Consider the following 25993-nt stretch of genomic DNA (forward strand, 5'->3'; position numbering starts at 1 on the left):
TGCTTCTGGTCAGATTTACCGCTTTAGTGGATTTGCTCCTCCCCTTGCTGATCCTGTAAACCTTAGCTCATCCGATGCAGACATATTGATCCGTGCAACATGGCAATCTTTAAATCATAACATAGCACTTAATATTAGGCTGCAAAAAAATGAAACCATGAATTTATTGCAACACATGCCTTGGATAGTCGACTGCATGGTGTTGCATTTTAAAAACCACCTTGCCTGGCAGTGTTGGTGGCCAAGAACCTTGGAAAAATAAAAGCAGGTCTATTGTATATCTTGAACCCTAACCCCAAGTTCTCCGAGAAAACATTTTATTCTTAGAGCTCTGTCTATAGTTTAAAAGTGCAGTGCTGTGGCAATCCTTAAGAATCACAATTCCAAAAAGCGTTTTGTCAGCTCCGTGTTTATTGATTTTGCTTCAGAATAGTTTGTAATACGTAAGCAAGATATTCTGCTGGACGAAGTGAGGATATTAATCTAAGAATATGCTGCTTGTAGTGATAAAATAGGTCCAGTGTTTGCTATGAGATTGCTTCTCTAAGGAGAGTGGAGTTATCCGATTAAAGGAGCGTGATTATCTCAGTGGGGCTTTGCTGAGCGGAGGCAGGTTGTGGTTTGGATCGGTGTACACTGTGTGTGTTTGTCTGAATAGTACATGTACACCAGCTCACTGACAAAGGTGTGAGTTTTTTCTGAGATGGATAAATACATTACTAGCACTGGTGGCTGGAAAACCAAGCATTGTTTGTCAAGCATCTACAACATAAATACGTTGAAAAAGGTGTTGGCTAGTTGCATGGCTCAAGGGATGTCAACATTGTTCTATTGGTGCGACAAGAAATTAGGAAATGTACTGACTTGAAATACCTTTACCTGTCATCTAGTACTGCAATCACGTCGAAGTTCGGAACAATTCCTTCAGTTAGAGCGGTTGTCCACCAAATGGAAAGTCAATGGATCAATCCCCAGCTCCTGCAGTCAAAATGTCAAAATGTCCTAGGGTTGGATACTGAACCCCAAGTTGCTGCCAATAGCATGGCCAACAATGTTAGTCTTCTGAGCAGGACCTTGTCTCTGACTCTGTATAAATGGGAGTTGTTGAATTGCAAATCAGCAAGAAAACGTAAGCTGATGAACATAGCAAACGTTATACTTGCTAGACATGAACATAATCTCAAGCATGTTAGCATTCTGATGTTTGCATGTAATTCAAGCTATGCTGTAGAATATGTGTTGTTGGTATATTTTCTTACGCTAGCAGAAGAAGGGCAGTTTCCCTACCTGGTGCACACTTTCAGCATCACAGTTTCTCCGTGTCCACTGGTCAGGTGTCTGTTGGTCTGTGCTGGGCTTTCACACAGACCCTGTTGGAGCTGGAAGGCTGTCAGCTGTGGAGAACTCCTCCTGTCAGACTGCCTCGAGAAATGTAGGGCTGCGAGATGAAGCCTGAGACAGGTATACATGGGTGGAGAAAGGGGGGGGCAATCCTTCCATCCATATATCAGTCTATCTATATATCTATCTATCTATCTATCTATCTATTCTCTCTCTCTCTCTCTCTCTCTATTTATCTATATCCACCCATCCCTCCATCCATCCGTCTTTCCTGTCTCCAGGGGTTCAGTTTGGGCTGGAAGCTGCTGTGTGTCGCTGGTGAAATATTCAGTACATGCAGGGAGTTTGACGGGCAGCTCTGACACCTCCGCACTCCTCACCATATTCACCTTCATTTTCATTTCCTCCCCGGCTCCAGCACGTTACCTCCCAGCTCCCCCAATCTGCACAGTACTGTATGCTCAGTACAGTTATTATTAAAAGAAACCTAAGGCATGCTACTTTAAAAAAAATGTCATTCCAAAGAGATTGTGTTCAACCTTTCAAACCGGCTCTTTACTGAATGCACTTTAAGATCCTGTATGTGCTGTTATGGGAACTCTCATCTTAAATATGAAATGAATGCATTGGGTGCATATACGTGACTTATGCCTCTTGACATCTGGACTTCATATACTCAGCTGGATTCTATGTTTAAGAAATGAAACATTTTAGTGAAAGAAGTGAGAATCTGTTATTAAGAATGTTGTTTTTTCATTGTTATCTGTTGTATTACAATGGATATCTCTACCTTGGGTTCTTTGGATTTATCCATGTCGATATTTGAACATGGCGGCTTATAAGTGGCTCTGTAAATATGTCCTTGAAACCCGACTGCTATAAAAAGAATGTATTCTTTCGTTGTGATCCACATACGTCTTTGTTTAGATAAGTATCCCGCAAACAAAACCAAAAACGGCCGAGAGATTCAAGAACAATCAAACACACTTTTTGCAAGGTCATCCTGAGGGCATGCCATACTTTTTAACTTCAAATTCAACACTATCTCTAGGAATGATGTCAATATTGGGAAATTGCTTTCCATGAATCGGTTGCAGCATGTCTGAATTTCACAGGCGTTCGACCCCTCTAACAGCCATGCAATTAATGTTGGATATTTTCTCAACCGTTACACTGATTTTCCATCAAAATGTGTTTTAATTGCTTAAACTCATTGCCATGTGTTCCCACTCCATCAGGATTACTCTCAGCACTGCTGAAGAAATGAGTATTCAGATGTTGTTCTAAAAGTAGGAATGCCATACTTTGTTACGAGTAAAAGTCATGCATTTAAAAGTTTAGTTAATAAAAGTAAAACCAATTATTAGCATCGAAAGTACAAGTAAAAGTCCACATTATGAGTATTGGCCCAATTCATAGTATTATGAATAATAAATAAACATTTTTTAATACAATTATTGATGCATTGATTAGTTTGTTGCAGCTGGTAAAGGTGGAGGTAATTTAATCACTTTATATACTTCTGGAATATTCTCCAGATGTTGATTATATAATATCATTAATCAAAATCATGTGGTTTTTGTTTTTTTATTTGCTTGAAAATCAACTTGGAGCACTTGGAATACCCTAAATAAATATTATTATTATTGTTATTATATTATATATGTATTTTTTAATTAAATATTCTTGTTATAATTATTGTTATTATTATCAAATCTGCAAAGCAACTAAAGGTATTACATTTAATTGAGTAAATAGTACAATATTTGACTTTAACAATACAATACATTTAATTAAATAAAAAGTACAATATTTGACTTCAACAGTACAATACATTTAATTAAATAAAAAGTACAATATTTGACTTTAACAGTACAATACATTTAATTAAATAAAAAGTACAATATTTGACTTCAACAGTACAATACATTTAATTAAATAAAAAGTACAATATTTGACTTCAACAGTACAATACATTTAATTAAATAAAAAGTACAATATTTGACTTCAACAGTACAATACATTTAACTAAATAAAAAGTACAATATTTGACTTCAACAGTACAATACATTTAATTAAATAAAAAGTACAATATTTGACTTTAACAATACAATACATTTAATTAAATAAAAAGTACAATATTTGACTTTAACAGTACAATACATTTAATTAAATAAAAAGCACAATATTTGACTTTAACAGTACAATACATTTAATTAAATAAAAAGTACAATATTTGACTTCAACAGTACAATACATTTAATTAAATAAAAAGTACAATATTTGACTTTAACAATACAATACATTTAATTAAATAAAAAGTACAATATTTGACTTTAACAGTACAATACATTTAATTAAATAAAAAGTACAATATTTGACTTTAACAGTACAATACATTTAATTAAATAAAAAGCACAATATTTGACTTCAACAGTACAATACATTTAATTAAATAAAAAGTACAATATTTGACTTTAACAGTACAATACATTTAATTAAATAAAAAGTACAATATTTGACTTCAACAGTACAATACATTTAATTAAATAAAAGTACAATATTTGACTTTAACAATACAATACATTTAATTAAATAAAAAGTACAATATTTGACTTTAACAGTACAATACATTTAATTAAATAAAAAGTACAATATTTGACTTTAACAGTACAATACATTTAATTAAATAAAAAGTACAATATTTGACTTTAACAGTATGAACATGGAAATGTGTAAGGATCCTCAATTGTGTGCGTAAGTATAGACCTTGAGTAAATGCACTTAGTTACTTTACAATTGCTGTCTGTATACAGAACAGGTGGGATGGGAACATTTCTCTTCATTCATCATGTTGTCAAATAAAAAAACAAAAAAAGTGAAAGCAGTGAATCTACAGCAGCTTAGTAGCAGATCATCCGAACATGTTTGTTGACAGCCGGCCTGTTTACAGCCGTGAGCCACTTTGATCAGCTCCTTGCTCTCCGCATAACTCCCAGCATCGTCTGCAACACAATGATTAGCCTCGGGGGAACAGGAGTGGGGCAAAAGTTGCAAATCATCTTTTCATTATATATTTTTTTCCCCGCTATCACCAAACTTTACAGAAATATCAATATGGATTTAGGGAGTCTCCCTGAAGCAAGGTCCTCAGCTAATTAAATCTGTAATCACTTTGTACTGTAGAAACACAAGCAGGGGGGGGGGGGGGGGGGGGATATGTGGCGGTTTAATTGAAGGCCGGTGGAGTTTTATTTAACAAAGACAGCTAATTGGGTCAGAGCTCTTTATCCTCATGAAGCGCAGAGGTTTCCTGCCATGCAGTCGGACCGCTTACAGCGCTTTGCTCTCAAACACAGTTCAACTCTTTCGGGGAGACTGAGACGGGGAAAAGACTGTTGTCAAGGATACAGCAAACAGGTATGTTACACTGTCTTTGGAGTCAGTTGAACGATGGGGGAAGTAATGGGATTCAGAAGAGAGTGGATTTCGAATAAAGGAAGGCACTTCAGAGATGTGGAAGTTCATGAACTCCTTCCATCTCTCATCTCAGAGGGAAGGTGTTGCTTCACTGGAGCCCAGCAGAAGATGCTGTCGTGTCAAACTTCATCACAACCGTTTTCTTTCTTCCTTTATACGTTTGCCTATATGTGTCTCAAGTCTAGCAGGAGGTATCCTGAGTGGATTCTTTCTCGTAGCGCTATCTTGATGGTTGTGTAATCTGGCTTGTAATGTCTGTTAAACTGTAAAATAAAATCCCACTTTATCATCAGAGACAAACTGTGTAATTTATTAGTACAAATATTTTTATTTTGAAACAAAGGGAAACTCATTTTGAAACGGAGTCTTGTGAAAATGTACTTTATTAAATATATTGTCATTGTTATAGTTTATTAATGTCAAATACAACATTTGGTAATAAGAATCAGACATCCTTTAATGGTCCTGCAGGTGTGACATAGCGGACAAAAGGCAAACATTAATGAAGAGTGAGCTAACATATCAAATAGATGTTCCAATATGAATAAATAATAATGTTTAATCTACATTGTTGCCGTGAAAAGCTTAACAAACGTGTATTTTAATCGTTATTATGTTAAATTCATTCTGAAACCCATCCATTTGCCAAACCGAGGTGTGAGGTGTTTTGAGTTTGATTGCGGTGCCGTAACAAAAATACTTTGTTGCCGTGTACCACTAAGCAGATGTGCGGAAGAGGATTAGGGCCACATGATTTTCTTTTTGGGAGGATTTGAAAAGAAAATGTATTTTTTTGTTATGAGAAAAAAAAGTCCGAATTCTGACTTTTTTCTCAGAATTCTGACTTTTTTCTCAGAAAAAAAAAAAAAAATTATTTTAAAATCCTCCCAAAAAAAATTTATTTGGCCCTAATCCTCTTCCGCACAGATGTGGCCTTGTTCGCACAAGTAAAAACCTATGAGGTAACTTCGCCTCACTTTTTAGACGCGTCCTGACTTTTAAAACCGGTTTTGTGTATCATACCTGAGCTGTTGATTCACAGCAGTATGGGAGAAATGTACAACAATAAATAAGTCATTAGGATGTTTAACTTGTCTTGGGCTGTGCACATTACATCAACAAACACCCTCCATTTAAAACAAATAGTGTCTGAGTGGACAAACACTTCATTAAAACTTCACAGATGAGACAAATGAACAAAAATAAATAGCAGAATCTGGCCAGGGCTGCCTCATTACGTTTCCCTTCCAATTGAAAGCCACTGTGTGTCCCGGGTTCCTCTGTGAGCCTCAGCTCGGAGGTTTGACCTCCCCTTGCCTCTGTGTTACTCACATTTGTGTCTGTCCCCGGGGCTTCTCGTCTAAAGAGCCCGGCCTGAAGAGGCAGGCGGGCCATTCACAGTATTGCGAGGTTAGCCTGGCCCTGGAGAAATCTTCACAGCGACCTGATTTCTTTTAGTTGCCCCCTATATTCACCATATCTCACGCTCACCTGATCCCCTGTCAGCGCCATAATGTGGAGGAAAACTTCTCTTAACAACAGCGAAACTAGGACAAGAGTCCTGTGGCGTAATTGCCGTGCAGACCTGGTGTCCCTGCATATTTGTGTTCAATGTTTCATCTGGCAGATAATCACATCCATTATTAGAAATGATGCGCGGCAGACGAAAAATTGAAATATTTGCGATATCAATGGGAGGGTGGTGCGTTGAGAAAGAATCTCTCATCACAGCTTGTCATTTTCATCTCGCAGAGTTAATATTAATGATTGGTCCCAGAGTCACGAACAGCCCCATCTTTTCATTCTAGCATCTGGATTTAATTGGTGCTACGCTGTAAAGCCACAGCTGCTACGCCTGTTAGGACAATAAATTACCCCAATTAGGAGTCAAACAAAAGAGGCTGTCTGACACCACAGCCCCACTGCCATGCCTAGAGATTGTGAATGCGATGGGGATGAGGCTTCTCGGTGTACCACAACACCTGCCCCATCATCTCTCTGATCAAAACACAGTTCCAGTCCAGCGCATATATAGAGCAGGAGGAGATTGCTTTGCATGGCCTCAGTCACAGGCGCACAATCGAAATAGAATAAAAAAGCACCACTGGGTTCAAAATCAATGGCAGGTTTGGAAGGAGGTGTGTAATTGCCGGGCGGATGATTAATTAGTGCTTGGATGATGAGTTGTGGATACATCCAGGTTTTATGGCAGCCGCCTGCTATATCGATGGCACCGGTAATGAAGGCAATAATGAGGGAAGGTTTATGAGGACGTGGAATGGGTGGAACAATAAGAACATCTGTGCCGCTCTACAGTGAGAGTATAATTGAGACCATATTTCATTTTCCCTCTTTGAAAGATAGCCCATAGTGTATTTTCCGCTGTAACACATTCAGCAGCTTTAGCATCTCAGGTGGTCCACCTTTCCGAGAGGACGGCCTCCATCTTGATCAGCACTCCTTCCACGTCGCAGCCTGGCAACACCATCCCCTTGTCTCACCACTCGCTGTGAACACGCCATTAAGTCAGCCCGAGTTTGACAAGAAAAATGAAGTGTGCTATATCCTGTGGCCTCGAGTGTCTTCCTGAATAATGAGCGCATTGCCTGGACCCCCCCCCCCCTGTCCCTCCAACTGCCCGCCATTGGTTTTTACAATCCCCCTCAAAGTTTCAGTCTGCCGAGAGTGAAGGGGTCTTTAGGTTGGTCATGCAAGACGTGTCAAACTAATACTGGAAAACCCAGAAAAGGGGTTAGATGAATGAAGTGGCTTTTATTGATGAAATCCTCATCCCATGTTAGAGAATGCAGAATAGGTTCTTTATCTGAGGAAAAATCCATTATGATATCATGAGATTGGCAACTGTGTGTACCAAATTATCTGGCGCTGTCTCCCACATCTCATATATACTTTTTTTGTCATATGGCTCTCCAGCACTACTAGATCACAGAAATATGCTGCCTCGCACAGCTAACCACTGAGAAGAAAGTGAAGCTCCGGCGCTATTTCCTAGCCCAGCCTTATTTCTGCCAATTACCAGCGTGTGAGAAAACAGTCTGACATGACTGACCTCCTCTCGGAGAGCTGTGGTCATGACTGGAAGGCTCTCCCTGCTTATTATGACAGAAGTGTTATGGAAATGGGAAGAAAGTCTGCACCGTGGTGATAGCACTGCAGAAATGGATAGCCTATTATCCACCACTGTGTGATGGTAGTAATGGTGAGAGAGAGGGCATCCTATCTGTTATGGTGATGATGCATTTTAAATGGGTAGTGCCTATTATATATCAGTGGGTGATAATGGCGGCGGAGAGTATCCTCTGGGTTTTGGTCATGACGCAGAGGAAAATAGTGGAGAGCTCAGCGCAGAGTTGTGGTTTAAAGGTGATAGATTGAACGAAGGCAGGGGCTTTTTCTCTGTGTTTCAAAGAGGACGTATTATGCTCTCTGGAGTTTCACCTGTCCTGTAGTGTGTTATATAGGTTTGTGTGCATGTAAATGGTCTGCAAAGGCTAAAATCCCAATGTTTTTCAAGGCACATCCTATCTTAAGCACTTTAGCTATTTACACCCGGGTTTTGTACTGTATGCATCTCTTTCATTTGAGCGTAGGCGTGTCGCTTTACGGCATGAAGTGACGATGTTTATGTTGTTGTGGGGGTGGGTGTAAATAGCCGAATAGCTGCCGTGTGTCTATTTTCACACGCCTTAAAATAAAGGCTATGAAAGTGTTCGTATTCAGCAAAAAATATATTCTTTGATTTACAGTCGTCTCTTTCCCAATGTCAGTTAACAGGAAAAAGTATTTTTTGGGTCCATGATGTCACTGACTAGCATAAGTGTAGTTCCAACGTTTGGCCACTAGGATAATTTGCTTCAACGATCAGCGTTCTTCCTGTGGACTTACCTGAAACACCTTGATTGGACTCCTTTGTTTACTTCCTGAACATAACGACATCACTATGTAACACTCGCACTTCTATTAGACAACACATTGTACATGAAATGGTAAGGGGCGTGACATCTCTAACACGTTGACCAATCACAACAGAGCTGGTTTCAGACAGAGGGTGAAAAGAGGTGCTGCAGCAGAGGCAGTATGAGAAAAATAACTTTTTGAACGCCACACTAGAGGCACAAATTGCAAATGTGAAGCTGAAAATGAGCATAATGTGTTAATAATATTGTTGGGCTAGCTTATGTCTTCAAAGAGCGTCAATATCCTCAGGTGGGAAGACGATGTGTGTACGTGTGCAAACGAAAGAGAGCTGTCTGCTTGGCCGCCCCTGTGATGTATGTTTACGGCCCATCATCTCTAGCCAATTACCCCGCCTCGGTGTGGGAGCGCCGCGACTCCCCATCACAGCCGTCAGAGTGTGAACATGGAGAGAGACGGCGACAGTTAGCGTTCCTGGACATCCCTGGCAAAGCGCTTGTTTTCCTTAGGGGGCTCTGGAGATTCATCTTGAGAAAGTAAGCCACAGGGTAGCCGAGTCTGCAGCTGCTTGGGGAATTGCAGGCTTGTCGACTGTGTGTTTGTGTGCATCAGTGTGTGGGTGTTTTAACTTAGCACCGCATGTGTACAAACTTTGTAAATCCCTGTTTCCCACGCACTCCTGTGTTTGCATCAATATGAGCTGCTCACAGTGTAATGGTGCATATGGTTAGAGGCTGTAAATGATGTGATCATCATATGTTACTCTGAAAAGTCTCCAAGCTGTGAGATAACCATGGGATATCTTCTCTCTTTGTTTCTCCCAGATACAGCTGAGGCAGACGTGTTCTTGTACCCCGTTCAGGTCAAGCTGCAGACTTTCAAACACATCTGACTTCTACAAGGTAATCTCCTCCTCTGTCTTTTTGCATCAGAGCAATGTGCTGAAATATTCTTCTGTGCCTCGTTCGCACTTGCTCCTTGAGATTGTTTTTCTCGTAAAATGTTCTCCCGTTGAGAAGTGACATTAGAAAAAGGTGAACTGAATAAAAGTCACAGCGCGGCAGCCGTGAAGACTAATTTGCATTTAGCAGGGAGCTGTTTTTTAACCCTGTTGACGCTCACGCAGGGGCGGTTCTAGGGGGGGCAGGGGGGGCAGGGCCCCCCCTAACAATGAAAAGTTATTATTATTATTTTTTTTTTTAAATGTATATTTTCTGGTACTCGGTTTGCCAAAAACCGCAGGATTGTGTTGCTGTAATGTGATATTGTGCAGACACCCTTATGTAAAGTAGAGATGTAACTGTTCATTGCCTTTATTTTTATATAAATATGGTGTTAGGGCAAACATTGCACTATAACTTAAGCTAACAGTAATAACTATAAGATCTATCTGAAATAAATAAGTGTACTGAAACAAATACCAATAACTGTATTGCATTGTTTTCTTATGCGCAATTACTTCATACTGTCTAGTTCTCTTTTTCGTCCTGCATTTATTGTGCCCCCCTCAGAAAATAACTGGCCCCCCAGTCAAATTGGTCTAGAACCGCCGCTCACGTAATCCTTTAACTTCACATTTGGATGATTCCTTTGTGGAACTGAGGTAAGACAAGAGTTGATGTTTTTTTATTTTCTTTCGCTCCGGCTCCATATTCACACACTGTGACAGATTGAAACTGCAAAGCTGTGATTGTGTTGGCTAGACGACGTGACGCTCCTGCCCGGAGGGTTTATCAGGGAGAGAAAATATTGACCGCCAACACTTGCACTTTGTGGTGTTATTGCTTTTCACACTTTGGTGATGTAGACAGCAGTCGCCAAGCACAACAATCGTAATCCCGCAGCCATATTGACAGCAGCATTGCTCTTCTGTGCAGGGCAGCATAGCAGCTTATGGTGTTTACATTTCAGCTTATTCCACCTGAGTACGTTTTGCAGACAAATAATATGAAAGTGATGGAACAAGGTGAGAAGCAAATTGCAAGAACCCTTTGGAATGACCTGGATTTCTGCATAAGTTGGTCATAAAATGTGTTCTGATCTTCATCTAAGTCACAACAATAGACAAACACAGTCTGCTTAAACTAATAGCACACAAACAATTATATGTTTTCATGTTTTTATTGAACACACCATGTAAACATTCACAGTGCAGGGTGGAAAACGTATGTGAACCCCTAGGCTAAAGACTTCTTCAAGAGCTAATTGGAGTCAGGAGTCAGCCAACCTGGAGTCCAATCAATGAGACGAGATTGGAGGTGTTGGTTAAAGCTGCCCTGCCCTATAAAAAATACACACCAGTTTTGAATTTGCTATTCTTAAGAAGCATTGCCAGATGTGAACCATGCCTCGCACAAAAGAGCTCTCAGAAGACCTACGATTAAGAATGGTTGACTTGCATAAAGCTGGAAAGGGTTACAAAGGTATCACTAAAAGCCTTGATGTTCATCAGTCTACGGTAAGACAAAGTGTCTATAAATGGAGAAAGTTCAGCACTGTTGCTACTCTCCCTAGGAGTGGCCGTCCTGTAAAGATGACTGCAAGAGCACAGCGCAGAATGCTCAATGAGGGGAAGAAGAATCCTAGAGTGTCAGCTGGAGACTTAAAGAAATCTCTGGCACATGCTAACATCTCTGTTGACGAATCTACGATACGTAAAACACTGAACAAGAATGGAGTTCATGGGAGGACACCACGGAGGAAGCCACTGCTGTCCAGAAAAAACATTGCTGCACGTTTGAAGTTTGCAAAAGAGCACCTGGATGTTCCACAGCACTACTGGCAACATATTCTGTGGACAGATGAAACCAAAGTTGAGTTGTTTGGAAGGAACACACAACGCTATGTGCGGAGAATCCAAAGGGTTCACATACTTTTTCTTGCAACTGTACACGTGAAACCCAAAGGAGCTTCTCAAAATCACCACAGCTGTTTACGGCTCTCTATTGTCGTTATAAACTCACCAAAATCACATTTCAATGTTTATTTGATGTTAAAAGCATAACGTAATAGAACAGATGATTATTGCTTATCACTCTCAAGGCAACTGAATAGATTATTATTACAAAATAGCATTACTATATGATTATGATGATATAAACATTGTGTTATTGTTCGACTAAATCCCAATGTGCAGATTACTTTGTAAAGGCAAATTGTAGATGGAAACTAAGAGAAATCGGTCATGACATAATCTTTTTACGTGTCTAAAGAGTATTGTTTGATGTAAACAATGACTGTACCACAGTTCAAAGAATAGCTACAACTCTACATCACTGACAAGTTTAACAATATCTCCAAATGTGAGCCTATTACAGCCAAGATAAAATAAAACATTTGGAGTGGCAATATATGTGATTATGTTAATTCACTTTAAAGGTGGGGTAGGTAAGTTTGAGAAACCAGCTCGAGATACACTTGTTGTTATATTCCATGGAATGCTCTTAACATCCCGATAGCAATGAATATCTCAAGTGCTTTGACAATAAATCCATTAAAAAAATATCATCTCTGGAAGCCGTGGCTCTGTAAAAAGCACGACCAATCATCTGAGCCGGCCCGGCTAAAGTAACTGGATGGCCTACCTGCCTGTCAGCCTTCCATCTGTGCACAAACTTATCTCGTGCCCTCATTGGTCATGTGCGCGTTCGTGTGTGTTGGAGGAGGGGCTCTGTGAGGAAGTGGCAGATTTCTTCCGGCTGTGTATTTTCAAATTCTAGCGCACTCGAGCTGGTTTCTCCAAAATGACCTACCCCACCTTTAAGGGAGCTGATAACAATGTTGTGAGAAAATCAGTCGATGTTTTGCATACATTTCTCTGCCAAATGGTGCATATAGAAATCATGATTATATTGGGAATATTATTGGGATATTAATCTTTACCATATTGCACAGCTCCATTGTAAACACATTGTTTTTCCACATCTTACCGGTTTTCTGTAGTTTATATAGCCCATAAATGCCACGCTGAAAAAATGAACTTGTCTTAACTGCTCTGGCTGTTTTCATTTTTCTAACCTATAACATTTTCAAGTGGTGCACTCCGGCGAATGAGACGTTTGACATTCTCAAACAGCGGGGACTTTAAACAGCTTAAATCAGGGGATCGAGGTGATTCTCCTCATTTTCATCCGTTTCAATGGCGAGCCAATGTGGGCGTGCATTAAAGATGAATGCAAACAGCTGTTTCTGCTACAGGACAGCGTGGCTCAGAGCAAGGCTGTGTGCTTGGATTTAAAATCAGGGAAGTCTAGAGGAGCTGGGTCTGAAAGAAAAAAATCAACACAATTATCCAAAAGAACGGAAGCTAAAAACGGATACATCCCTGAACATAAGAGTAGGAGTTCAAGTAGACTGAGAGTCACCTTTTTAACATTAATATGAAGTCGGCTTGTAGGAGTTTTGGAATACTGACCCAAATATTCTAAAACAGACCTATGAGAAAACAATTCACATCTTTATACACAGTAGAGTAGAGTAAACAATACCAGCAGTATTGGGGAGTTACGGATTACATGTAACAGGGTTTACGTAATCAGGAAACAATAAAAGGTATTCCCTTACAGTCGGGGCCGTCCCTGGCCAACATGAGGCCCCACGCAAAGTTATATGATGAGGCCCTCTGTTTCGCGAGCGTCGACGGGGGTGGGTGGGTTTTTGGGGGGTGCTAGTGGAAACCGTGCCGCGCCACACTAATTGCGCCGCATTTTCGGCTCAGTTGAGGCCCCCTCCGCAAGATGAGGCCCCCTCCGCGAGATGAGGCCCCCTCCGCGAGATGAGGCCCCCTCCGCGAGGTGAGGCCCCCTCCGCGAGGTGAGGCCCCCTCCGCGAGGTGAGGCCCCCTCCGCGAGGTGAGGCCCCCTCCGCGAGGTGAGGCCCCATGCAGTCTGCATGATCGGCCTGTAGGGAGGGACGGCCCTGCTTACAGTTGTATACAAAATGGCTGAATCTGCATTATGATTTTCTCTTTCTTTGTTTCATTTGTTCTTGTTTTAATTCTGTAGGTGAACCCATAGGTTTATAAAATAGTGTTTCTGAGTTTCACTGTTTGTATTAAACTAAAACGGAGCATTTTCTGTCAGCTCAGATTATATATCTACTTTTTTATTGTATTTACTGGCAGTGCATTTGATATTGAGGTGATCCAGAAGAAACCGCAAGTTATACGGTTATTTTCTGATACTCAGATTTCATGTTTTACATTGCATTGTTAAAGTAAACCCTCCTGCGTATCAGTGGAAGCAGTCAATGCGAGTTAAATGAGGAATTTCCAAACAACACTTTGACATTTGCCTAAATAAGCATGACTGTTGGGATTGTGAAGCACCACCATAAGGCTTTTAAAAAAGGTGTTTGTTCATTCGAGCTGACATTTGTAAGATTTTTCAGCGTGGATGCAGCGAAGATATATGCCGGCTCCTGACAGCCGCTGCATGCAGAGGGCTGAGTTATGTGTGTGAGGTGTGAAGTACATATTCACAGCTAGCGTCATGTTCTACCCCTCTCTCATGCCCACATGCACTCAGACTCTGTTGTTTACTCTCACATTTGTTCTGTCTCATTTTCACTGTCTCTCATGTTTCCAGTTATACGCTCTTTCCCCCTTTGTGTAAGGGGAGACTGAGGGTAGTGTTGCAGAAGAAAGCTTCGTTAAATATCTACATTTGTGCTGCATTGGAACGGTTTAAAGGGGCCCTATCATCCTCATTTCCAGGGCCACGTTTTTATTTAGTGTCCCTACTGTGACATGTCTCCAGGCAGCACCTCTTTTCACCCTCTGTCTGAAACCAGAGCCCAGTCTGCTCTGATTGGTTAGCTGGCCGGCTCTGTCGTGATTGGTCAACTGCTTAGAGATGTGTGGGAAATATCACTAAATAACTAGAGAATAAGACTACACTTTTATATATTTAAATCATTAGGGTCCAAAAGTTGTAAAATGCGGTAAAAACCTATTCCAGAGTTATTTTCTGTCTCCATTCATTTGACTGAGCCGAGATTAGCTGTGACGCTGCTATCCAATAGAATCGCAAGTGTTACATAGTGATGTCATTATGTTCCACGAGTAAACAAAGGAGTCCAATGGAATGGATTGTAGCCTTCACAGACCATTTACATGCACACACTCCTACACTATAGGAAAGGGAAAACCAAAATAAGCATTAAAAAGGCCTCTATAAAAATACTGATAGAGCGGAAATCATTAGGTCTGAGTGCACAAAGAAAAACAGTCAATTAACTTTAAGAGTGTAACATAATAACGTTCTCTTCTCCACTGTGACGAGCCATGACCTCGTCACAGGAGCCGTACAGTGACCATCCGAATGGTAATGTGACAGACTGATTGCCAATTTACAGCCCACACAAAAACATTACCCCGCTGATTTCAAAGACAGCTCTGTAATGACAAACAATGCGGCAGACTCCAACAAAAAGATATCTGCTGTTTCTTCCTTCTTCAAAATTATGCTCACAATTACAGTGAGAATGATTGGAAACAGCAGTGGCTAAAACGAAGTCTCACCTCCCTTAAAGGAGCCACGCGGAAATATTGCGAGCTCTTCCTGTTTCATATCGCAGTAACAAGCAGATGATCCCCTTCAGAAATAGAAACAGCTGGTTGTGTTTTTCTAATTGTGTGGCTCCATCACCGCCTCTCAGTCCTCGCTCATGAGCAGCTGTTAGCCATGCATCCTATCGGCTTGCTTACATATTCTCTGCCATAAGGCTTGGGGAGTAATGGATTACATGTAACAGGATTATTTAAGCAGGATACAAAAAAATGACATGTCTCCATGCTTTAATGTTCAGAAAGCTCTTTATTTCTCTCATACCTGTGCTGCAGCACCTCTTTTCACCCTCTGTCTGAAACCAGAGCCCAGTCAACTCTGATTGGTTAGCTGGCTGGCTCTGTTGTGATTGGTCAACAGCTTAGAGATGTCCCATCCTTATACTTGGGTATTCTACTCATACTCTTGCACTTTTCTTGCATTTTATGTATTTGTACTGCTATGTTTGTAATTTTCATTTCCTTAATGTTTTATGTGAGGGACTGCGGATGGAAAGTAGCTCAAAGCTAAATCCGGCATATTTACACTTGGTATATTTCATGCTTTAGAGGTCCCATGTCATGATTTATACTGATCATAATTCCATTGTTGAGGTCTACTAAATATTTACATTGTGCAATGTTCCAAACTCCCATTGGTTTCTCATACAGCATCTCTGTATAGTATGTGTATTCACTCTCTGTCCTAAACGGCTTGTTGGAGCTCCTGCCCCCCCCCCCCTTCCCTGTGAGCCCAGTGTGCTCTGATTGGTTGGGACTTTGCGAGGCTCGCTGCTCAGTGCGCTGGCTTACTGGTGTGGTTTCCGGGTCGGCGATACAGCGAGAAACTCATCCTGAGCACACAAACACTCACAGCCGAAGTGAAAACAATAAGTGTGGCTTGATATTGAGAAAGAAAAAGGTTTATAACGCTGTGAGAATGGGGTCTGGGTCTGCGGAGAGCATTTCTCCATCATCCCAACTCGTCTATTACCAACCAGAGAGCTCTATGCAAGTCAATGGGACTCCCTGTTAGTTGAACATGTACGCTAAAGGTCCTGGTGTGTGAGGAGCTCCGCGGATTGGTCCATTTGTTTCTTCCGGGAACCGCATGACGTCACTTGGTTCCCGGAAGAAACAAATGGAAAAAGAGAAATCTCCAACGAGGCGTTCTGGGGCAGCAGACAGGTGTTTTCTGTGTTAGAGTTTTACTCGCTACAGGGTGTACTTTGAGGGTTTTTGACCGTTTACAGTACATGCAGAAAAAGCTTCATAACACACAAGGGGACGGGTAATAACCGTAAAAGCATGACGTGGGACCTTTAAGTGTTCATTAATGTGCAATGTCCCTGCCAAATAAACGAATAAATAAATGAAATGATCAGGTTCAATGCGAGAGTTACATAGTGATATCAGGAGTCCAATGGAAGTGTTTCAGTGCGTGTGAGAAAAACAAAAGCCTATATAACACACTACAGGAAAGGGAAAACCCCATAAAGCCTGATAGGGCCTCTTTAAGTATCTCATGACCATTAAGAAGTACATTTTATGCAGATCTTTGCCTGCAACTTCAGCTGATGTCGATAGTTGGAAGGCTAGAACTGTTCGATTCTGCCGAGGTGAGGAGCAGTAGATACTCACTTGGCTGTGTGCTAGGAAGCAGCCTGAGCAGAATATCTGTTTTTCATCCTGCAGAGTGGCATGTTCTGTGAGCATTTCTAAATGATGGAGGGTATATTACAGCGCTTTTTTTTACCAATCATCTGAAATGATGTTACCTTGACAGATCTCTTTTTATGCTACTCGAATTGCCTGGGCTTTCTTACATTTTTTTTCAAAATTCACGGAACAAAAACACTCGTCCAAACCCCTTATGTTTGTAAAGCTTTTCATTTCCTAATACATTTTGAACCGTGCCAAGGGGGATGCCTAGCTTAGCATACAATATGCTCTGTAGTGTGGCAGCTTTGTCTATGGAAATAATCACGGTGACCAAAATTGCATCCAAATCCTAAGAAGATTTAACAGGAAATTAACGTTTTTTGTAAATATATTGTCAGTCTGACACATCAACCCTTTGTTTCTGTTTTTAATGTTGACACTTTAAAGGCTGTCTGTTCTTCAATAAACAATTAAAAAATGAACACTATTCCCTTGATTAGTGGATACGTAGACGCTATTTTCACTTATTATTATAGTGGAAGAAACACACTTTTCCTACAATGTTTTTAAAGGTAATTTCAAGAAAGTTTTAACCAAAATAGAAGTATGAGAAAAAGAAAAATAGCCCAACATCACCAAATATCATAAAGGTGTATCCATATCTCCAAGCGTGAGCATTTTGCAGCATGGATTTTTCCTTCCAAACTTGGAGGTACACATGAGAGTGTGTAAAGCTTCCCCCTGGATTGTTGACATGGCACTATCTTTGGCTTACACCCACATGGTGTTTTTCTGCAAGCTGGAAACCCACTCAGCATTCTGTCTGTTTGGTGCGAGAGGAGACTCACGGCGGCGACCTCCAGGGATGTCGATTCCCACCAATGCACGCGGACTTTACAGTAACATTTTGCCCCAGTGTCAGGCAGGAGGAGAGGAGAAGTAGAGCGAAAGAGAGGAGACTATGAGCTTAATGTAGATCTGTCATCAGCTGGCTGCGGATCAAAAGAGCAGCATTGGCAGGCGGAGCACAGAATCCACCAGAGCCTCATCTCCCATGCCAAGCTCCAGCTTCTCTGAGGTAGACAAGCACACAGGGGCCTGGCTCCAGGCGAGGAGAGTGTGTATCTGCATGCAGTGTGTGAGTGTGTGTGTACTTCTCGGGGGCGGAGAGGTGTGGGCACATGCACAATGTCTCAAGGCAAGGATCTGGCACTTTGAAAATGTCACCAGAATCCCAGAAACAAAAAAAGAAGAAGAAGAGAATGGAGAAAGTGTGATGAACAGACGCGTATGCTCTGGGAGGTGTGGGATGTAGAGACGGTGGAAGGCAGATTCATTTTTCAAGGTGGGAGATTGAGAGGAATAAAGATGATGGCACAACGACAGAGAGATGCAGGCTCTCTTTACTGTACACCTCTGCAGCATTAGTGTACACATGCAAGTTAGTGCTATAAGATGTATTGGAATTGCCGCCTTCAGAGGTTTCTTTCTTTCTACTTTGATACTAGAATGATGTTTTATTGTTGGGGTTTTGAAATGTGTTGGCAGTGTTTAAAAGATAACTGTAGAGAAGATCGCTTTTTTTAAAACCCTCATGCACAGGACCTACACACATTGTGTCTGAATATACAGTTGTTTATTTCATGGAGAGGCGTCAGGGCTAAGAGGCTTCCATGCTTTAGGGAGCCAGGAAGCAGTTGGGGGTTCAGTGTCTTCATCAAGGACACCTTGACAGCGCTAAGTGGTGAACTGAGCAACTGTCGCCCCATAGGAGGGGCTAAATCTGCTGCAGCACCTCCTTTCACCCTCTGTCTGAAACCAGAGCCCAGTCTGCTCTGATTGGTTAGCTGGCCGGCTCTGTTGTGATTGGTCAACCGATCCAACAGAGCCAGCCATTATTGTATCAATGTTAGGTCAGGTCTAAGTCCCTTACCTTTCTTGTGTGCAATAGGCTTTGTTTACAGCTGTTTTGTTGAAAACAAAGATATTCAAGGTTGAGAAAAAAGGCTTCAGTGAAATTACAGCAGCAGGCAGCAGATGGTAAAAGGTGAGCACCTCTACTGAGAACAAAAGTCTGAGGAGTACACACTCCACAGCTCAAAAGGTTTCTAAAGAGAGGGATGCTGTGTTCAGAATGCAAGACCTTGCCAATCTCGTCCAGTTTTAGTGTAGAAGGACAACATCTCCCCTCAGAGGTGTTTTCTTAGTGTTTGTGTGTATGTTTTTGTGTGTGTGTTCTCTCGTTGGCCCGAACTCAATGTCAAACCTATTTCCAAACCACTGATTCAGCTAGTTGTGGAGATATACAGCGTTGCTGCCAATGCTCACCTTTAGAGATTACGGTGACATTAAACGCGGCATATGGGCGGCGAGTGGGGAGACCCAACTGCTGCGCGCCTCATCTGATGCAAATGTCCTTTCTCACCTCCATCAGCAAAAGTAATTATGGCAAACCACTGTGACATCTCAGGCTGCGCGGGAGATGGGAAGGGTCCCTCGTATAGGTCACGGAAATACACCCATCTCTCTGGGTAAGGAGGAGACAATTATCTTTTTGTGCCGAGAGGCGGTGTTGAGGGAGGAGCCCTCCACCCTCTAACCCCCCTCCCCGGCTCCTCGAAGTGAAGTGTCTTTTGTACCAGCAGCCCTGAGGGACGCAGTCAAGATATTGACACCACTGTTAGCATGCTTGGGGCTAAAGAGATGTATCGTATAGCGGCGCTGTCTCGCTTTACAACTGGGGCTTCATTAATCAGTCGGCAAACATGTGTTTGGTTTAGATTTTTTAATGTATTTTTCCAGTCACTGCGCAGATATGAAATTGACATGCATATTAGCAGTGTCGCTGCTGCAGTATTCATAGGATGTGATTTTCCCGAGCCTACCAGACATAATGGCTGACTTACACATTCTTGCTATAATATTAGAGAGAACATGTAATGCTAATTTTCTGTTTTCATATCAGTACGTATTGTTCCTACTTTAAAGAGTCCTCTCCTGCTGATGTTCAGGTGTATATCAGTATGTAGTGTCTCTACTTTAAAGAGTCCTCTCCTGCTGATGTTCAGGTGTATATCAGTATGTAGTGTCTCTACTTTAAAGAGTCCTCTCCTGCTGATGTTCAGGTGTATATCAGTATGTAGTGTCTCTACTTTAAAGAGTCCTCTCCTGCTGATGTTCAGGTGTATATCAGTATGTAGTGTCTCTACTTTAAAGAGTCCTCTCCTGCTGATGTTCAGGTGTATATCAGTATGTAGTGTCTCTACTTTAAAGAGTCCTCTCCTGCTGATGTTCAGGTGTATATCAGTATGTAGTGTCTCTACTTTAAAGAGTCTCTACTTTAAAGAGTCCTCTCCTGCTGATGTTCAGCTGTATATCAGTATGTAGTGTCTCTACTTTAAAGAGTCCTCTCCTGCTGATGTTCAGGTGTATATCAGTATGTATTGTCTCTACTTTAAAGAGTCCTCTCCTGCTGATGTTCAGGTGTATATCAGTATGTAGTGTCTCTACTTTAAAGAGTCCTCTCCTGCTGATGTTCAGGTGGTATATCAGTGTGTAGTGTCCTCTACTTTAAAGAGTCCTCTCCTGCTGATGTTCAGGTGTATATCAGTATGTAGTGTCTCTACTTTAAAGAGTCCTCTCCTGCTGATGTTCAGGTGTATGTCAGTATGTTGTGTCTCTACTTTAAAGAGTCCTCTCCTGCTGATGTTCAGGTGTATACCAGTGTGTAGTGTCTCTACTTTAAAGAGTCCTCTCCTGCTGATGTTCAGGTGTATATCAGTATGTAGTGTCTCTACTTTAAAGAGTCCTCTCCTGCTGATGTTCAGGTGTATATCAGTATGTAGTGTCTCTACTTTAAAGAGTCCTCTTCTGCTGATGTTCAGGTGTATATCAGTATGTAGTGTCTCTACTTTAAAGAGTCCTCTCTTGCTGATGTTCAGGTGTATATCAGTATGTAGTGTCTCTACTTTAAAGAGTCCTCTCCTGCTGATGTTCAGGTGTATATCAGTATGTAGTGTCTCTACTTTAAAGAGTCCTCTCCTGCTGATGTTCAGGTGTATATCAGTATGTAGTGTCTCTACTTTAAAGAGTCCTCTCCTGCTGATGTTCAGGTGTATATCAGTGTGTAGTGTCTCTACTTTAAAGAGTCCTCTCCTGCTGATGTTCAGGTGTATATCAGTATGTAGTGTCTCTACTTTAAAGAGTCCTCTCCTGCTGATGTTCAGGTGTATATCAGTATGTAGTGTCTCTACTTTAAAGAGTCCTCTCTTGCTGATGTTCAGGTGTATATCAGTATGTAGTGTCTCTACTTTAAAGAGTCCTCTCCTGCTGATGTTCAGGTGTATATCAGTATGTAGTGTCTCTACTTTAAAGAGTCCTCTCCTGCTGATGTTCAGGTGTATATCAGTATGTGGTGTCTCTACTTTAAAGAGTCCTCTTCTACTGATGTTCAGGTGTATATCAGTATGTAGTGTCTCTACTTTAAAGAGTCCTCTCCTGCTGATGGTCAGGTGTATATCAGTATGTAGTGTCTCTACTTTAAAGAGTCCTCTCCTGCTGATGTTCAGGTGTATATCAGTATGTAGTGTCTCTACTTTAAAGAGTCCTCTCCTGCTGATGTTCAGGTGTATATCAGTATGTAGTGTCTCTACTTTAAAGAGTCCTCTCCTGCTGATGTTCAGGTGTATATCAGTATGTAGTGTCTCTACTTTAAAGAGTCCTCTCCTGCTGATGTTCAGGTGTATATCAGTATGTATTGTCTCTACTTTAAAGAGTCCTCTCCTGCTGATGTTCAGGTGTATATCAGTATGTAGTGTCTCTACTTTAAAGAGTCCTCTCCTGCTGATGTTCAGGTGTATATCAGTATGTAGTGTCTCTACTGTGACATGTCTCCATGCTTTAATGTTCAAAAAGCTCTTTATTTTTCTCATGTGCTGCAGCACCTCTTTTCACCCTCTGTCTGAAACCAGAGCCCAGTCTGCTCTGATTGGTTAGCTGGCTGGCTCTGTTGTGATTGGTCAACCACTTAGACATGTCCCACACTAGCCAGAAGCTTTAGTGTTACATATTGATGTCATTATGTTCCGGAAGTAAACAAAGGAGTCCAATAGAGGCAGGGATTTTAGCCTTAGCAGACCATTTACATGCACACAAACCTAACACACTACAGGAAATGGAAAACCCCAAAGAAAATAATGGTGCCTCTTTAAAAAGGTCAGCATGATAATAGTTTCAGATTTGATATTTGTAATAGTAAAGAAAGGTGTTTCTTTATATTTATATCTATTTCATCCTCAATAAAATAATATTTGATTTGCGGTTTTCTTCAGCTTGCATCAGCTCTAAATTGCACATTCACACGTTTATCTTTTAATAATCTGATAAAACCAGAAATGGTTCGTACTTTTGTTTGAATAAAATATCTCAACAAAAAAGCATTCATTTGTGAAATAGGCATTCACGCTTCCTGAACTGCATTGATGCCTCCTTGCTAAACTGATCTGACAAAAATTGAAAAAACCAACATAGCATTGGCTAGATTAAGAATCCAACCCCATTGTGCTTTGGAAAATCTACTTGTATGTCCAAGCTGTGTGACTTAGATAAAAAGCCATCCTTGTGTTTTCCTATTTTCTTTCCTCACTTCCTTGTCATGTTGTTGGTGTGTTTTTTGCTCGAGTGCTTTACCTAGCAGAGGGTCCCGCAGCCCACATCCGCTGACCCTGCTGTTCAGAGTCAGTGGGCTGCGGTGGCCCAGAGCGGCTTACGCTAACCTCTAACCCCCTGGCACTCTACGCTGGCTTAGCTCTGCTGAACAAGTCAACTGGGCTTTGTGCCCGAAAGAGGCGACCTGCACGAGTGTCACCTGACCCTGAAGTGAGACCCCCTGCACCTCAGGGCGAACCCCAACACATTAACCAACGCCCTCCTGGGACAAGAGGGCATGGCGCTCAAAGACCTTTTTAGCAGTGGCCACAATTAGATCTGTTGGAATGGGAATGCATGCAATAATGAAATGTGGACACATGTCATCAGAATCAGAAACGGATTTATTACAAGGTTCACACGTACGAGGAATTTGACTTGGTGCATACAAATAAAAAACAACATTTAAAAAAAGAACACAGATTGTGAACTTTAACAATGTAATACAAATATAGTAAGATAGCAATGAAATAAAGCAGTCATTTGCATTGAAATAGAATGCAATCAGTTATAGAATATAAAATATGTAAGTAAGCAATATTGTCATGTAGGGGTGTAACGGTTCACAAACATTTCGGTTCGGTACGTACCTCGGTTTTTAGGTCACGGTTCGGTTCGGTACGTTTTCGGTACAGCAGAAAAAATTACAACATATATATATATTTTTTTTAATTATTATTAAACTGTGAATAATGTATTCACTCAAATAAATTCTAAATATAATAAAATAAACATTAAGGTGCAGCATTTCGATGAACTGAAATAATCTGTATTTGAACTTTACTGTACGTACACGTGTACCGAACCGAAGGGCCCGTACCGAATAATTTCGGTACGTATACCGTTACACCCCTATTGTCTTGTCTTTGCGTACATTTTAAATATAAATATTGAAACATGATGCAGCAATTTATCCACAGCATGTATTTTGTTGCTGTTGATGCTAACAAACATATTACATCCAAAACATGTTGGGGAATGTACTCTGTGCTTTCCAGGCTAAATGCTTAATGCCCTGATTCAACATGATTGCTCTAATCCGGCCAGATTCTGTCTAAGTCTGACTCAGCTGCAGGGGCAAAGTGCACTCTGTTCCCTGAAACTCTCAAGTCCAGTCATTACACAACGTCTTTATGTGTACAAATAACTTGGATGACACTGAACATTGCTCACTGCAGCGAACGCATCCTTGGAATAGGTTGAACTCATAAGACTTTATTTATACCTTAAAAACATCCGATGTCAAGTGACACAACAAAGAGCAAATATAAACTTCCTGAAAATATTGTCATGCTGACCTCTTGTTCTTTTAAAGGGGCCCTATTATGCTTTTGTGTGCTGCATAGGTTGTGTGCATGTAAACGGTCCGCAAAGGCTAAAATCCCTGAGAGTTTCTCTATCTCACTCAACCCTTGCCTGAAAGGCCTCCATTGGAGTCCTTTGTTTACTTCTGTAACATAGTGATATCACTATGTTACACTCAAGCTTATATTGGCGCTCCAACACATTGTACCTGATAGGCTAAGGGGCGGGACATCTCTAAGCGATTGACCAATCACAACAGAGCCGGCCAGCTAACCAATCAGAGCAGACTGGGCTCTGGTTTCAGACGGAGGGTGAAAGGAGGTGCTGCAGCACAGGTAGTATGAGAACAATAAAGAGCTTTTTGAACATTAGAGCATGGAGACATGTCAGTAGAGCAGGGGTGGGGAACCTTTTTCCTCTCAAGGGCCATTTCAATTTTTTCAACATCCTCCGAGGGCCGTACCAATTATTGACCTCTGCTTAAAAATACTAAAATAACAGCCCATTAATTTGGCCTTGCTTTCATGATGTGCAAAGAAAAAGCAACCTCTTAATCCAGATATCTCACCATGACTCACGCATGCATGCACGTGCACGGTGTGGCATGACCACCATAACAGAAAGATATGGACACAATGTATTTAGTTTCCTATCCATGTGGACATGATTTAAGAGAGGGGAGGGGGGGACCCAAGCGGCAAACTGTGGGGTAGAGCCGGGAAGCCAATACGGAAGTGCCACACACTGCAGTTAATATATTGGCCGATAGGCGATGGCTGCAGAAAGGAGCAATTTCCATAGACCCCCATGTTAAAATGCCCAACTTTACAGCAGAAAAAAACATGTTTCTACCCCTGGCTCCATACATTTTATTATCGATATAGTTAGATTCCACCTTCATGATTATGGATCTGTGAGTGAATTGTTTTCTACCGCGACCCTTTTATTTATATTAGGTCTTAAAGTTTGTGCATAAATTAGGGCGTGGTCACATTGAGTGACGGCTCTGTCAAGTGCCTGCCGCTGTTAGCTTCTTGTCTCTCTGCTAGCTGCTCCGTCAAGCTACAGGGACTCTGCCTGCTCAGCTCATCCAGGAAACACAACTTGTAGCCGGCCGTGGTTGTTTGTTCTTCATGCTTATATATCGTACTATTGTGACTCGCTCTGCGGTTAAAACAGACGGTGCATGAATGCGGTTTTGCGGTAAGTGAAATTCTAGTGCTTTATTTATGTGTTAATGATTTTAATCAGCCACGTAATGAATGGTAAGGCTTGGGTTAGCATGTAAGCTAGTGGTAGCTACATCGGTGCTAACGATTGTAATCGTAGCCTCCAAGTTAAAATCATAGACTGTATATATAAAGGTTACAACGAAATAGACAAGTGTTAAGTGGGATAATACTGTAGAACAAACGGCTTGTTTGAGGTTGATAAAATAAGGTTAGATCCTTGTAACTTAGAGATATTGTATTATATAGGTAGAACTGTATGCATCTAAGGTTCATTTAAATTGGCTATGCTCAAGTATGTAGACAAGCTAATGTCGAAGTAGTGTATGTGAAATCAACCTCACAATAAGATGTGTGTATATTACAATTATTAATGTCATATTTCAAGATGATTACTTAGATATTACAATATGGTTGGTTGAGCTGGAGTTCATTATTGAGCTTACACGTTAACGTCACAGTCATCTGAAGAACGAACCCAAACCTTGTTGTTTTTATTAATTGCATTACCAAATGGGTATCAAATAAACAGTAAGCATTGGTAACACAACTTCCAAAGTTACAGTAAAATAAAAAGGACCCTGACTCGGACAATACACAATCCAACATGTTCAACAGAAGAGAATCAGTTATATTGTTTGTACACATGGTACTTTACATATATATATATATATATATATATAAATATAAATCTGTTTGTTTAAGGTGTCCAGGTGATGCAGACAGGCTGGACCAGAGAGTGAGAGACAGAACTGGACTCCTCACAGCAGTGAACTTCAGCTCAGGTACA

General features: G+C 41.0%; 1 protein-coding gene across 8 annotated transcripts in view; it reads left to right on the forward strand.

Annotated features, from left to right (window-relative positions):
• The window catches only part of mgat4c (mgat4 family member C), a 141655-nt gene that overhangs the window by 67047 nt on the left and 48615 nt on the right, over positions 1-25993 (forward strand). For 7 of the 8 annotated variants that reach the window (XM_034205557.1, XM_034205558.1, XM_034205555.1 and 4 more), the window contains one exon: positions 9582-9659. The gene's annotated coding sequence lies outside the window, so the exon portion shown is untranslated. Of the gene's footprint in view, positions 1-9220; positions 9294-9581; positions 9660-25993 lie in introns of those variants that run through there. The other variant, XM_034205561.1, reaches the window with a different exon arrangement.

This window comes from Gymnodraco acuticeps, unplaced genomic scaffold (genome assembly GCF_902827175.1).
Source record: "Gymnodraco acuticeps unplaced genomic scaffold, fGymAcu1.1, whole genome shotgun sequence".
NCBI classification, from domain to species: Eukaryota; Metazoa; Chordata; class Actinopteri; order Perciformes; family Bathydraconidae; genus Gymnodraco; species Gymnodraco acuticeps.